This window comes from Notechis scutatus, chromosome 7 (assembly GCF_049901735.1).
Source record: "Notechis scutatus isolate UNSWTSFEM ecotype Mainland chromosome 7, rNotScu1.2, whole genome shotgun sequence".
Lineage (NCBI taxonomy): Eukaryota > Metazoa > Chordata > Lepidosauria > Squamata > Elapidae > Notechis > Notechis scutatus.
In genome coordinates this window covers 23,690,899-23,705,794 of record NC_142015.1, presented here as the reverse complement: position 1 = coordinate 23,705,794, position 14,896 = coordinate 23,690,899, and the positions used below count along the sequence as shown (strand labels likewise).

Here is a 14,896-nt window from a genome sequence, read left to right as displayed (position 1 = left end):
TTTTTCTAGACACATGTATTGCAACACTCGGGAATAAGTGTATTCCAAAATCCAGAACAGTATTGGAAGATAACAGATTTGGCCACTTGTTTGTCTCCTATTCTTGTTAAGTAATGACTGAGTTGAGGTTTTGACTCAGTAACCGGCATGGTGCTTTCTAAGATAGTGGTTGCCAACTGGTGGGCCAGGGACCAATGGTGGTCCACAAGAAAATTTTGGTGGTCCACAGAGAAATGTCCCCCCAAAGCACTCCCCCAAAGCAATTAATCCAGGCTGCATGGGAACACAAGGCTGCGCTGCCCATATGGCTCGCCCACCCACTGGCTCCCATCCTTCGGCCGAGTGCAAACCTTCCCTTGAGTAGAGCCACGCGAGCTGGAACTGGAAGGTAAGACTAACATCGGAGGAGGGAAATCCATCCCAGGGTGGCTTGCTGACGTTGGTGGTAAAGTTGGTCCCATATTCCAGAGCTGCAGTAGTCACAAAATTGGCCCTTTGGTCATCCTGGAGCAGCTCCTCCAGTCCATGGCAGGCCGGTGCACCCAGGTGGAGGATTAGCTGCTCTGGGATGACCAAAGGGCCAGTCCTGTGACTACTGAAGCTCTGGAATATGGGGCCGACTTTCCCACCAATGTCAGCAAGCTACCATCAGTCAAAATTCATATCAGTGGTCCACAGGATTTAAAACTATGAGTTTGGTGGTCCCTGAGGTCCAAAAGGTTGGGGAGTCCTGTTCTAAGATACCATGTGGTTAAAGATGAGCGACTGATTCACTGTGCAGCTCAGGGATAAGGAATGTTTGGAAGGCCTACCATAAATGGGATAATCCTTCCCTGAGGGATTATAAATGTGGTAAATAAAACATAAGTAATCCTTGAATTACAACAGTTCTTTAATGACCGTTCAAAGTTACAACGACACCAAAAGAGCTGACTTGGGACCATTTTTCACCCTTGCAACCATTGATCAAAATTCAGGCGCTTAGCAACTGACTCATATTTAGGATGGTTGCACCGTTCCGGAGTCATGTGGTCCCTTTTGGTGAACTTCCGACACCAGCCAAGTCAATGAGGAAGCCAGATAAAAAACCATGTTACCGACTTAACAACTACAGGGATTCCCTTACAGCAGAAACGTTGGTGTTGACTCATCAAACATTCCTATGCCTGTTTTAGTAGTTGCCATTAAAAAGGGGGAGGGAGGAAGGAAATCTGGAAGAGCAGTGCAGCAGTTTGAAAGCGGAAGTACATCCCAACTCTTATCATTAAAAGATTGCAACTAGAATACCAGAGCTTTTGCCCACGAATATATTTAATTGGAGAACGTGAATGAGGACACCCAGCCCGTAATTGGAGAATGTGATTGATGACACCAAGCCCATGAACTGGCTCAATTGGAGAATCTGATTTATGACACAGAGTCACAGGGGACTGTAAATTACATATGCCAGAGTTGGCTTCATACAGGGCAGTGCCTGACAGTTAGCTTCAATGGTGGATATACATTGAGGACTACCCATAAAACAATTCCTTTGGCTCACCATCAAGCATGGTTTTTCCACCCCTCTTTTCAGACCTTCCTTAATTTTCAGATGATGATCTAGTAAACAATTGAGATCTTCCAACTTCATACTAAGTCCAAATTGATATTATTCTTCCGGCTATTCTTCCGCAGCCATCAGAATAACAACTTCAACTCACCATTGAGCAAGTATACGCTCAGCATTTTCTGTTTATGGGCATCCCTGCCTTTACAAGGAAAGTGCCAAGGCTGCAATGGAAACTCTCCAAATGGACTTTTATATCATTGACAAAAATAAATCCACTCTTAAGTGCTTTTTATATCTGTGACAAAAATAAGGTCCATTCTGGACTTATAGGGTTTTCGCTATGCTAGGAAACCAATTCTTTTAAGTTTGCAGCTTTGATGTATAATGAGGAAACAGAAGTAGAAGTCCGAAAGGAAGAGAAAGAGAGGAAGGAAGAGAGAATGGATGGATGGATGGATGGATGGATGGATGGATGGAAGGAAGGAAGGAAGGAAGGAAGGAAGGAAGGAAGGAAGGAAGGAAGGAGAAGGGAGGGAGCAGAGAGGAGGGGAGGAGGGGAGAGAAGAGAAGAGAGGAGAGGACAGGAGAAAGAGAGGAAGGCTCACAATAACATTTGCTATGAATTTTCTGCCCTGAGAAAAATAATCTGATTTCTACAATAGATAGAAAAGCACATTTATATACAATTTGTAAAACTGTCAGCATTAATATGCTTAACTGGTGGATGGAAAGGAAAATGAGACAGCAATTCTCACTAGCAACGCTGAATGTAATTTTTTGGGAGGCAGTGGAGTAGGGTGTACAGAAAGAATAAATTGTATTTTTGAGGTGACCGATTAATTTGCTCCACATATTTGGTTTTTCTCTTTCAAATGAGGGAAACACCTTTTGGTTCGTGACCATAATCAAAATTCTCTTCTCTTCCAAGGAGAGAAATAATTATGTTTAAGATTAACATTCTGGGGGGGGAGGCGGAGCTGGTGTCACGGCGGTACAACAGGCGATCTTGATCCTCCAAGATCGCTGTCAATATCTCAGCCGCTGGACGTGCCAACAAAACATTTGTTTTAGGAATGACAATTGGTCCATTAAGGTGAAGGCAGTTGCCATCTTTGTGGAAAGAAGGGAACCACTGCATTTATTAATTTATTATTATTTATGTATTATTTTTTATGCCACTTATCTCCCCTATAAGATAGACATTGGACTTGATCAATCCCAAACAATAGAGCAGTTAAAAGCCTGGTATGGGTTAGAGTTAGGGACAGAATCTTAGACATGTTGTCTACACAATCTTCCAGCTAAATTGCTGTTTTGGAAATGTTCACCTAGGAAACACCTACCATAATTACGCTCAGATTCATAAACCTGATGTATTTCATGCTGATATTTATAAATTGCCTAAATGATATATCCCACAGGATGTTAGGTGTTAAAATAATACCTCATTTTTACATTGCATTCTATTTCAGGCCTGTGTTTTCACACATTTGACCATGTGGGATGCTGGCGAATGGCTGGGAAATGATGGCTTAGTTTTGGGGCCACTGATGAGTAATTTACAAAAGGGTAAAGAGGAGTTCAGTGCTCTAAAAATGACAACAACCATTTTGTTAGTCAGAGTTCAGAATTTGCTTCCAGGTGAGTGGCAATCACGACTAGAGAAATCTACTTTAACGGTCAAAAAATGACCTTAGGCTACACACCTCTTCCTTAGGTCAAAAGTTGAATACAGAATAACAGAGTTGGAAGGGATCTTGTAGGTCATCTAGTCCAACCCCCCACCCAAACAGGAGACCTACACCATTTCTGACAAATGGCAGTCCAATCTCTTCTTGAAAGCTTCCAGTGATGAAGCTCCCACAACTTCTGAAGGCAACTTCTGTTCCATGGGTTGATTCTTCTCACTGTCAGAAAATTTCCCCCTTATTTCCAGGTTGAATCTCTCCTTGATCCCTCTGTTAATGCAGCTTAGCATTGCATTGGCTTTTGGGGCTGCTGCTGCACACTGGAAAGGAATGAACCAATGAACAGGAGAGAAATGAACCGTTCTGACAATTTCATTTTCTCACCGTTCCAAATCACTGCAATTCTGCATCAGTTTTTATTATGTTCAGAACAGAAAATCCCTCCATCACCCATTATCTCCAGACACTTTTGTCTAAGGACAACACGTGCTCACGGTTTTCCCTTTATGTGTTTCTTCTAGCCAGTTACTTTCTTTAAAATACTCTGTTTTGTGCGCAACTTTCACTAAATCGCATTCCTATGAACATAAAGTATTCCTGGGCTACGATGCCCATGTCTCTAAGGCCATATCCAGGAAAATTTGGGTTTTGCCATGAAACAATGCTCTGGTTCAGGATCAGGTTGCATGTATTTTATATCTCATGGCAAAGCTATTCCATGAATTTCTATCCCTTTCTACAAGTTTGCATACCACACTGAGCTTCTTGGAAAGAAGATGAGAATGTATCATATTTTGGGGCATGCTAAAGACATGTGTTTCTCCCACCCAACTGGGTCAGATAGAGTGGGCATGCCCCAAATCCTCTAAGGTGCTTCCATCTGAAGGGACATGGTGGGGGGAGCATTCATTTTCCTGCCCTGTGCCTCTCCTGGGGATCCAGTAGGTCCCTATCCTTTCAGACTTCTAAAAGATTGCAAAGAGCTGGCTCGTCCCCAGGATGCGGAGACAGGATGGGATGGGAACTCAGTTTTGTTGGACGCGTCCAAGGAGGATGGCTAAGGCAACAGGGGTTTGTTTTTTATGGTCTGTATTGATTCTTATTTTTACTGTTGCTGTGAGCCATCCAGAGTTATATCCTAACAAGGCAACCACATCAATATTTCAAATAAATAAAATGTGATTGCTTCAGGAGAGATAATGAAAGAGGAATTGATGCTGAAATCTCTCAGTCTCTCTCATCTATCTATCTATCTATCTATCTATCTATCTATCTCTATTGATCTATCTTTATTTATTTATTTCTCTCTCTCATCTACCTATCCACCTATTTGTCTCTCTCTATTATCTATCTATTGATTTATCTATCTATCTCTATTTCTTTCTCTCTCTCTCTCTCATCTAACTATATCTATCATCTATCTCTATTTCTTTCTCTCTCTCTCTCTCATCTATCTAGTTTGACTTCAGTTCATGAGGGAAGAGCAGAGGGAATCAAAACGCCCTGCTTTCTTCCCTTCTTCTCATCTTCCATCAAGTGCTAAAATTCTCAGCAAATTAACAAGGGCGAACATATTCTGCAATGGCGATTCATTAAAAATAAAAATCTATCGAAAAGTCAAACTCCACAGAAGAGCTTTCAGGCTCATGAAGATAAATAGCAGGAGGGGTTTTCTGAGTGCATTTGGATTGCTACTGAGTAGATCTCTCCTTCCTTTTTAATTTCTTGCCAGAGGGCTGAAAAGTCCAAGAAGGTTCTTCTACGACAACTGCAAAAGGTCCCCACTTGTAACGCGGCCACATTTTCTGGAAGTCTAATTAATATGCTGGAAGACATATGAAGGAATACTAATTACCAGCGAGACATATGGAAAACATATGTCAAAAGGACATATGGAGGAGCTGTCAGCAAAGGGCATTTAAGGACATATTAATGTATTAATTGTACCAAGTTCTGATGAAGAATGCTCTTTTGCTACAAGTACTAATATTCCCTTGAGTCATAAATGTCGGTTATATATATATAATATATATAAATACCTTTTCATGTAGCCTTTTTTTCAACTTCCTGCCTTCCTCATATGCCAGACATCAAGAGCTATGGTTGCACAGTCATTAGAATGCAGGATTCCTTCCTTCCCTCCCTCCCTAACTCCCTCTCTCTCTAATTCCCTCCCTCTCTTTCCTTCACAGTGGTTAGAATGCAGTATGGAAGGCTAACTGTACCCACAGCCAGGAGTTTGATTTTGACCAGCTCAAGGTTGACTCAGCCTTCCATCGTTCCGAGGTGGGTAAAATGAGGACCCAGATTGTTGGGGGCAAGAGGCTGACTCTGTAAACTTCTTAGAGAGGGCTGTAAAGCACTGAGAAGCAGTATATAAGTCTAAATGCTATTGCTATCTAAGTTGTGGTGGCGCAGCGGTTAGAATGCATTACTGCAGGCTAATTCTGCCAACTGCCATCAATTCGATCCTGACTCACTCAAGGTTGACTCAGCCTGCCATCCTTCCAAGATCACTAAAAGGAAGACCCAGATTGTTGGGGGCTAATATGCTGACTCTGTAAATCACTTAGAGAGGGCTGTAAAGCACTGTGAAGCAGTATTTCAGTCTAAGTGCTATTGTTATTGCTATTCAATCATCTCCAACAGGGCCAAAATATGGATGTTGAAATAATTCAACATATACAACTTGTGTGCATGCATCTTGCTCCTTTCCTTTCCATCTTTTTTAATTAAGTCCATTTTAACATTAATATGTATTATTTTAATATCTCAATGTTTTGTCTGGTTATCTTAACTTGGCTACAAGCCACCTAAGAGGTGCCTCCAGGCAAGACAGGCAGCATATGAATGGAATACAAAGAATGGAAAAATGAAACTTCCAAATGGGAAGGCACCAGGTTAAAGATGTATGATTTCCCTTATCAATTTATGACTTCCTTTATCAATTCAAGGACATGAAGTTTAGGTATATTCACCAAAAAGGGAAGGAAAGAGTAGAAGCTTAAAATAACTTCTGCAAAATGGTATTTGATGTAGAAAGATGTCCTAAACACCTTAAATCAGTGTGTCTAATTACCCATTACTTAAACCCTCCAAATCACTCATCTCATTTGTCAACTCTACGGGCAAGTAAAGGCAGGACATTATTTTTGCCTTTGGTCTTCATCTTCATCATCATCATCATCATATTCTTTGTTTTCCACTCTGGACTATTTCCTTACACCTGGTTGACCTAGTCTAAACTCAGAAGTCATCTCAATATGTTGAGAAGAGACCCCAGGCTATTTTGGGAAGTTGAAATCTGCAAACCACTTCTTGTATGGCTGCCAAGAAAACAAAATTAATGCAGCCTTGAAGTCAACAGGAGCCAGATTTTTACAGTGCTACATTCAAAAATGAACATGTTTAGACATGAGTGTAAGTCATTTCGGCTAACAAAATAGAGGGTCAAGATTTGGGCATTTGGGAGAAGAAATGAAGGACTTCAGACCTCCAAAAATCCAAAAGGATGGGTGGAAATTTTACTGCTGAGTTCCCAGAATTCAGGTTATCTGGCAGAGCTTCCAAATCTCTGAGAAACAAAATGAAACTTCACATCCAGCATAATCACAATTACTCCTGAACTATAACAGTGTGGAGACAAACCAAAGATGCTTTTCGAAAGGCAGCCGGACTTTCTTATTTCCCTTGAAAATATTTCAATATTTCTTGGACGAGAAGTGAAACATTTTCAAAGAAAAAACAAAACAAGTCCAGTTGCCTTTGGAAAATAACCTTTGGGACAATCATGACTTGGATGATTGGGTATCTCCATAGACGGTGCTGAGTACAGAACTTATAACTACTATGCGATTCCCACAATGACCAGAATGATTCACTTAACAACCAAGGCAAAAAGCGGGTCGTTAAATTGGATGCAACTGACTTCACAACCATATCCCTTAGCGATGGGAGTTCTCCTCCCAACTCTCAAGGAGTACCTATTTTAAAAATTAACTTAGTCATATGGACTAGCTCTTTGCTATTAGAAATAGAACTATCTCAGGCAGAATTTCACAGACTTAATTGGGCAGGGGAAAATCAAGCTCGGAAGACTATTTTGTGTGATCTTTGATATAATATTCCCAAGCTCCCTATTGTGAAAAATAAGGAACTGTTCAATGTTATTAAGTTCCAGAATATATTTAAAAAAACAAAACAAAACACCAAAGAGCTCCTGCTTGCATGGACCCCAGTCACTGGTGATTACTGGTGATTACATTGCCACAATGCTTGGCTTTATAACTTTGTGGTTTTGCGGAAAACCCGAGTCTTTATTAAAGAGAATTCCTTTAATTTTTTTTCTCCTTTAGCGATTCGCAAGAGAATCCTTACCTGTCCACTGGCGTCCCAAAGGATTACAGCCTTTCCATCAAACTCGCTGCTTTGTGCATGACCCAAGGAAAGCTAGGAGGCTGTATAGTTATCTCCCTTGGTGTAATTCTAAACCATACAACCTACTACCTCAGCTTGGATACATGCAAGAAGTCAAAACAATAAGAATGATGATGATGATATGGGTAGAGGGACAGAAAAAGTAGAGGGAAGCATTGTCTTCCAGAGCCCAGCGGTCTTTCACAAAAGTCTTTGGGTTGGCCAGAAATACAGCTGACTCCTACAAATTAATTAAATGGGGAATGCTTTTCATTGCCAGCTCAAGAACCATTAAATATCAAATCAATAGGAGCAGACAATACCAAGCAAGCATGGAAGGAGACAAGTGATCTGCGGGGGAAACAGAAGGAACTCAAAGCACATTAAGGAGACTCACTGGCTGAAAACCCTTCCAAACTGGAATTTAGTTGGTTTGGGCAAGAGGCTAATTAATGGACAACTTTAGAGATGTGTCATCCAGCTGGCCAATCCAACATTATTCTGCCAAGGTTCAATATGATGCATTGTACTTTAGCATCGGTGTCTTTGAGAAGGTCCTTACTAAGAAAAAAATATTTCTCGACCTTGGCAGCTTGAAAATGGATAGTCTTCAATTTCCAGAATTCTACAGCCAGCTATGCTGGATGGGGAATTCTGGGAGTGAAAGTCCATCCAACCTCAAATTGCCAAGGTTGAGAAACGTTGGTCTAACATATCTCTTCAGCTGGGCTCCAAGTTGGTTTTCTTGTTAGTTTTATCTGAAATGTAGCTTATATCAAAATGCCATGATCTGGAAAGCTAATGTTCCACATCATGCCATATTGCAAATGTGAAAGAAGAGGCTAACCTTTGTGCTATGGTATTATATTTTTAGTAGCAAAGATGATTGATAAATGGAATTTTGAGTGGGAACGATTCAGGTAACTGTTTTAGGCTGATCAGCAGATAAGCAAAACTGCTCATTTTTCCAAAATGAAAAGCGTAAAGTGGGATTAAAAAAAAAAACAGACAAAAAAATTTACAGGGCAAAGAACAGTGAATACCAGGTTGATGTTTTCCACAACCATGTAACTTGGGCTGCAATGAAAGGAAAATCCACATCCAAGCACAAATGAAATTTAACTGGAATAAAAAGAGGAAAATTTTCCCACATTACAAAGAGCAGGTTGACATATTCCAACTGAACTGAGGGGGAAAGGTCATGAAATTATAGCACATGCGATCAAGAGGTTCAGCCAATCAGAATTAATAAATGACATTGAACTCTACCAACATGATTACTTTGATGGCGTTAAAAGACCTTCATATTTTAGTCACTGTGCCTCGGTAGCAAAATATTACAAAAATCACCTGCTGACCAAGTCTACCAAATCTATAATTGTTGCCATCTCTTCTACTGGAATGATTACATTCAAGAGGAACAACATTTTGTAAGACTATTTGGTTGATTTTTACTAAATGAAAGATGCCACCTGCTAATTTTGGTGGAACTTACTCCAAAATAATTCCGAATAGATTTATCATCTGCATAGGCCTTAAAAACATTTTTCAGGAAGCAAGATGTAAAGCTGTCAAGATAAACTTTATTGAAGTACTCCTGAAAATTCAAATGAAGGGACCATCTTTACAATGAGTTGCAAATGGGTTGTTTGAAGAGTTGACCCATAAACAATTTCTGTGGGGTACAGCCGGAAAACACTTTGGATTTGATTTGGAAGAAGAACAAATTGCTGTGGGAATGCAGCACAAGTTTGAGGTTCATTAAAGTAGCTATGTCTTTTTCCAGGATTGTGTCACTACTGTGAGAAGGCTTCTACTACAGCTGTGTGATTCTGGAGGCAGATTTCGCTACTTTAATGAGTTCTAGATAGAAGACATGCTACTATTCCCAAATGTTGTGAACATCCAACTGCATTATACAGCTCTAATTTGGTTCTGAATTCACATAAAACGTTTATGCACCAATAACATTTTATGTCATCTCCCCTTAATTACTGACCTGTATTTTTCAGAATTTTTTGTTTCTATTCTCAACTCTTTTTTTTTTTTTTGGAAAAAAGAAGTACAGATATTAAGGAAACCCAAGCGTACACACAAAAATACTTTCTAAAAGCTTCCAAAAAATACAAACCTAGCAGTAATATGCAAAAACAGCATTATATGAAACAAATCATGGAAAATTCGTTGTATTTTTTTCTTCTGGAAACAAATTTTGCAAACTGATGTAAAAACTGCCGAAATTAATTCAAAGTCAAGAAAAAGCAGAACAAAGCAGGCTAAAATTGGCAGATGATCCATTCGTTTAGGAGGAGATGAAAGCAAGTTTGGTTTTACAATAGACCTGTCACCTCAACAAGGAGAGATGGGTGATATTGGCCAATCCTTATCATAGTGTAATTTGATGGCTACTCGAAGAGACTGTCCTTCACCTTCGTACATTGATAAGGATCTGCCTACAAGCAGGTTCCATACTACTGAGACACACTGGCCGGGGTCATCACTATTTCATGTATTTATTATTTATTTATATCCTGCCTTTTATTATTTTTACATAACTCAAGGCAACAAACATATCCAACATAGAGCTTCCTCTTCCTCTTTTCCCCACAACAGTCCTACGAGATGGGTTAGGCTGAGAGAAAATGGTTGGCCCAAAGTCACCCAGCTGGCTTTCATCGCTAAGGCAGGACTAGAACTCCCAGTCTCCTGCCTTCCTACCTCTCCTTTAGGAAGTTTCATGTTTCTTTTAGGTTAACCATTGCCTCTAACCTACATTTCCCTATTTGGCAGGATCTCCTTGTTGATTTTCAAGTGATTTTCACCAATTATGTCTTTACCCAATTAGTGCAATTATAGATAATTATGTAATTAGGGTGAATATGTGCAGTCACTTAATAACAATGTGACAATACAGCATGTGCTGATGTCATGAAGGCATTTGTGAGTTAAATGCAGCCAGAATGGAAGTAATGTCTGCCTCAGACCCTAAAGCTTCTCTTAAATTTGTATGCTTTGGCTTTTTAAAATTTCTTTTGATTAACTTGAGCTCTTGTTTTTTTTTTACGTTTCCAGCCATGTTTTAACAAATAGAAACAATTGTTGATCTGTTTGTGTTGGATTGGCAGATATATCCAATGGCAGTTGAAAATGGTTAATTTAAGCACTTATTAACCTCTATGTCAGGGGTGTCAAACTCACGTCGTCACATTGTGGCATGTGACATATTGGGACTTTTTTCTCCTTTGCTAAACAGGGCATGGCCTACATATGACGCATCCAGCCCACGGGCCAGGAGTTTGACAGCCTTGCTCTATGTGGTTTCGTTTCTATTCTTTTCCGGGAGCTTCTGGTCAGTTAAGAGGGTCTGACTGTCAACCCTGAAGCGAACCTGGCTGCGGCCATCTTTGAGGCATCAGGATTGCCCTCCAATGTGTGTTGAACTTGGAACAAGGAGAAAACTCAGAACCAAAGAATGCAATACTGTGGGGAAAACCGTAAACATTTTTCAACATATTGAAGATTATTTGCAAATCTTCTACCTTAAGAGGTGTAGGGCACCCTGGGGTGAATTCTTCCCTCCTCCTTTTCATATCTTATGTTTCGAAACAGTCTTTAGAATTACAGGTAGTCTTTGACTTACAACCTTCTGTTTAATAACCATTGGAAGTTACAATAGCACCGAAAACAAGTAGCACAACCATTTTTCACACTTCCGACTGTTGGAGCAGGTCATGTGATCGAAATTCAGATGATTGGCCACTGGTTCATAGTTATGACATTTGGGGTGTCCCGGGGTCACATGATGTGAAGTATTGTGATCTTCTGACAAGCAACATCAAAGGGGAAACCAGGTTCATTTAACAATCATGTTACTAACTTAACCACGGCAGTGATTCACTGAACAACTCTCGGCAAAAAAGGTTGTAAAATGGGACTGCCTCACTTAGCAACCGATTTTGGAGGGGCTCAATTGTGGTCATATGTTGAGGACTACCTGTAATGTCCTACTCACAATGAGGCATTTGACTTGCCGGGAATATAAGGAGTTGAAGTCCAACATATGAGGAAGATTCTGGAGGATGTTGGTGATTCAGCAGGAAAGACCAAGAAGCTAAAAGATGCTTCATGATGGAGGTGGTATATATGCACTGGGGGAAAAAAAGGCCTCAACTTAATGCTACGGTAAATATTTGTAGACAGATGATCCCAGCTTTAACCCAGCTACCTCTTGTTAAAAGAATCAGAGCCATTGGAGGTGAACCTGTTGTTGAAATGAGCCAATGCAAGGCAGCTTATTATATCTTTTTTATGTGTATATTTAGCTGGTTATACACACATACGTTTCAGAGCGCAGAGCTATTAATCACTTATGCTGAGGAACAAGCTTCCTTAACTGTTACCTGCCCAACAGCTACTTCATCCAGTTTCCCTTCATCCTACCTGGCTGAGATAAGAACTGTCATTTTAAGAATTGGTGCCTGAGCTTTTCTGCCCCTCCTCCTTCCCTGACCGTTTCTCTTGGGTACCGTGGGTTTTTTTAAATAGAGCTATTGGTCTTCATGATAGAATTAATATACTTTAGTTAGCAATTTATCTTTCACCAGGGTTTGTGAGTTGTGTGTGTCTGTGTGTGTGTGCAAGTCTATTTTACATATCCAGCCTTTTTCTTTTCTTGGTCTATGCCAGACAAAGAAGAAGCTTCTTCCTCACCGAAGTCTACCATTTTTAGATTGCTACTTCCAATACTTAAGGACCGGGAGGGTGCAGACATAATAAGTTATCTACTCTGGGAATAGCAAACCAGAAAGCAAGCAAGCAATGTGGCAATTAGGTTTCTTCATCTTCCAGAACTCTGATTCAGGAATTGGCTTGCGACAACAGTCCTGCCCTAAAACAAAACAAAGCAAAGCATTGTGGCAAAGCATTGTCTTCGGGAAGCAGAAAGCATCCGTGAGCAACGCCAATCCTAACACATGCAAGAAGGCATACTAACCAATGCTACCCTAAAATGTAACACAGGAACAACCCATCCAGACCTGTCTGATTGCTGACCGACAGGAAAAAAACCAAACCTTGGAATCCCCTCAGCTGTCTTAGTTATTGTGGAACCACAACAGATGCAAACTCAATGTAAATTGCTTCAAACTCGATTGCAGAAAGTACGACTTCAGCAACAGAATGGTCAATGCCTGGAATGCACTACCTGACTGTCGTTACATCCTCTAACCCCCACTCCTTTAACCTCAAACTAAGCACTATTGACCTCACCCCATTCCTAAGAGGTCTGTAAGGGGCGTGCATAAGTGCACCATCGTGCCTCCCGTCCCTGTCCTATTGTCCCCATTTATTCGTACCTATTTCCTGTATTCTTATTCATGTTTATACTTTTACCTAGTATCTTGTAAGCAATTGAAAAATCAAATAAATAAATAAACTTAGAAGCTGCACCCAGGATAGCCAAATGTCATGGATGATAGTAGTTGCAATCCGATAACATCTGACTCACTGCAGGCTCCCCAGTTCTGCCTTAGATCTCTAATCAATATTAGGTGTTTTCCTGTATATAGAAGGGAAACAGGGAGAGGCCTCCTGCAGACAGTGTAATCAAACCTCTTGTATATTCCATCATTAAATGCAGGCTACACAATCTGGAATTGACTACCAAAAGAGGGAGGGAGGGGAAGGGAAGGGAAGGGAAGGAAGGGCTGTGTGGTTGTATCCATTCAGAGCAAGATATTATCAATGTTTGGTGAAATCTTCAAAATCATAATATGAGTAGGCCAAGGATGTCAAACTCAAGGCCTGGGGGCTGGATCCAGCCCACACTGTATTTAGATCTGGCCCGCAGGGCTGCTCTGGAAGCAGTGAAAGGCTGGCCTGCAGTGCTTTAGCCAGTGAAAACAGAGCTTGGGAGGGCTGTGTGCGGCCTTCGCAAGCTCCGTTTTCATTGACAGAGGGTTGCAAGAGGCCATGGCAGCCGAAAACAGAGCTCAGGAGCCCGTTTCTGCTGGCAGAGGGCTTGGGCCACCACAGGCGCCTCCAACACAAGTGATGTTGAGCTAGCCACACCCACCCTGGCCATGCCCACCCCATCCCCCTGAGGTCAAACTCAACCCTGATGCGGCCCTCAATGAAATCAAGTTTGACACCATTGGACTAGGTTGAGTAGGGTGACTAGTAATGTTCTGTATTCTGTACAGTGGTAGATTTGTCTTCTGTACAGATGCAGATAGATAAACTCAACAAAACATCCATCACAAAGTATTTTTATCAGTTCATCAGGTATCCTCATAACTCACATTTGTGACGAATTTCTTCTTTAATGACCAGTCCTTTGCATATCTGTCTTGTAGGTAAAAAGATGGTTATCTCCTATCCTTTTTCTCCCATCTTGTAGCGATAGAAGTAGAACAGTACCACGAGTCCGTGAGTTCAGCCAAGAGTGAGGAAACCTCCCCCAACCCATCGAGGGTCAATTTAGTGACCAATCAGGATTACAGATGTAGTCACGTGACATGGACTACATTTCCCAGGATACCTTAACTACATTTACCATGATGCATTCCCTCAAGGGGACAGCTCACAATTGCTATCTAACTATCCAGTTCCCAAACACTGGCTGGACAGCACAGGTAACAAACAGGAAAGGAAACCTTGGAAGTTCAGTTTGGCAGACTAAGAACCCACAGCCTTTGGAGACTGGACTGCATCCCCCCAAATCCCTTGCCATTGGCCTTGCTGTCTAGGGCAGTGGTGGCTAACCTTTTCGGGCTCCCGTGCTGAAAATTGCATGTGTGCTTGTGCTCGTGTGCCAGCACTCAGAAGGAAATGTGCGCAGGGGGCCTCACGCCCCCTGAGCATGCATGGGCAACCCCCCATGTGCAATGCATCTCTTTGCATGCACACGCATCTCCCATGCACCCCTGAGCATGTGTGCCAGAATATCAGACAATCAGCTGTTGGGTGGACGGCACGCATGCATGCGCAGTAGGGCTCTTCTGGGCAACTTTTCGCATGCCTGCAGAAGTGGCTCTACGTGCCACTTCCATCACGCGTGCCACAGGTTCGCCATCACGGGTCCAGGGTAAAGGGAGATGGGGATCCCAAATAGCTATAAGTCTATCCCTGAGCCTCTTTTTTAATCTAGAGTATGGGATTTAGAAAAGACATTCCTGGACAAAAAGAAGGAGTTCTCTGAAATAGATAGAAGAGCGCTCTTGATTTGTTCGAAGAACATGGTGAT

At 41.3% G+C, this 14,896-nt stretch overlaps 1 long non-coding RNA gene across 2 annotated transcripts in view; it reads right to left on the bottom strand.

The window, feature by feature from the left end:
• LOC148130058 (uncharacterized) overlaps positions 1 to 14,896 on the bottom strand; it is a 190,733-nt gene that overhangs the window by 85,166 nt on the left and 90,671 nt on the right. Inside the window, exon 5 of one of the 2 annotated variants that reach the window (XR_015750374.1) lies at positions 9,227 to 11,801. The exons of the other annotated variant lie outside the window; for it this stretch is intronic. This is a non-coding gene — a long non-coding RNA (uncharacterized LOC148130058). Of the gene's footprint in view, positions 1 to 9,226; positions 11,802 to 14,896 lie in introns of those variants that run through there. 2 annotated transcript variants of the gene reach the window in all.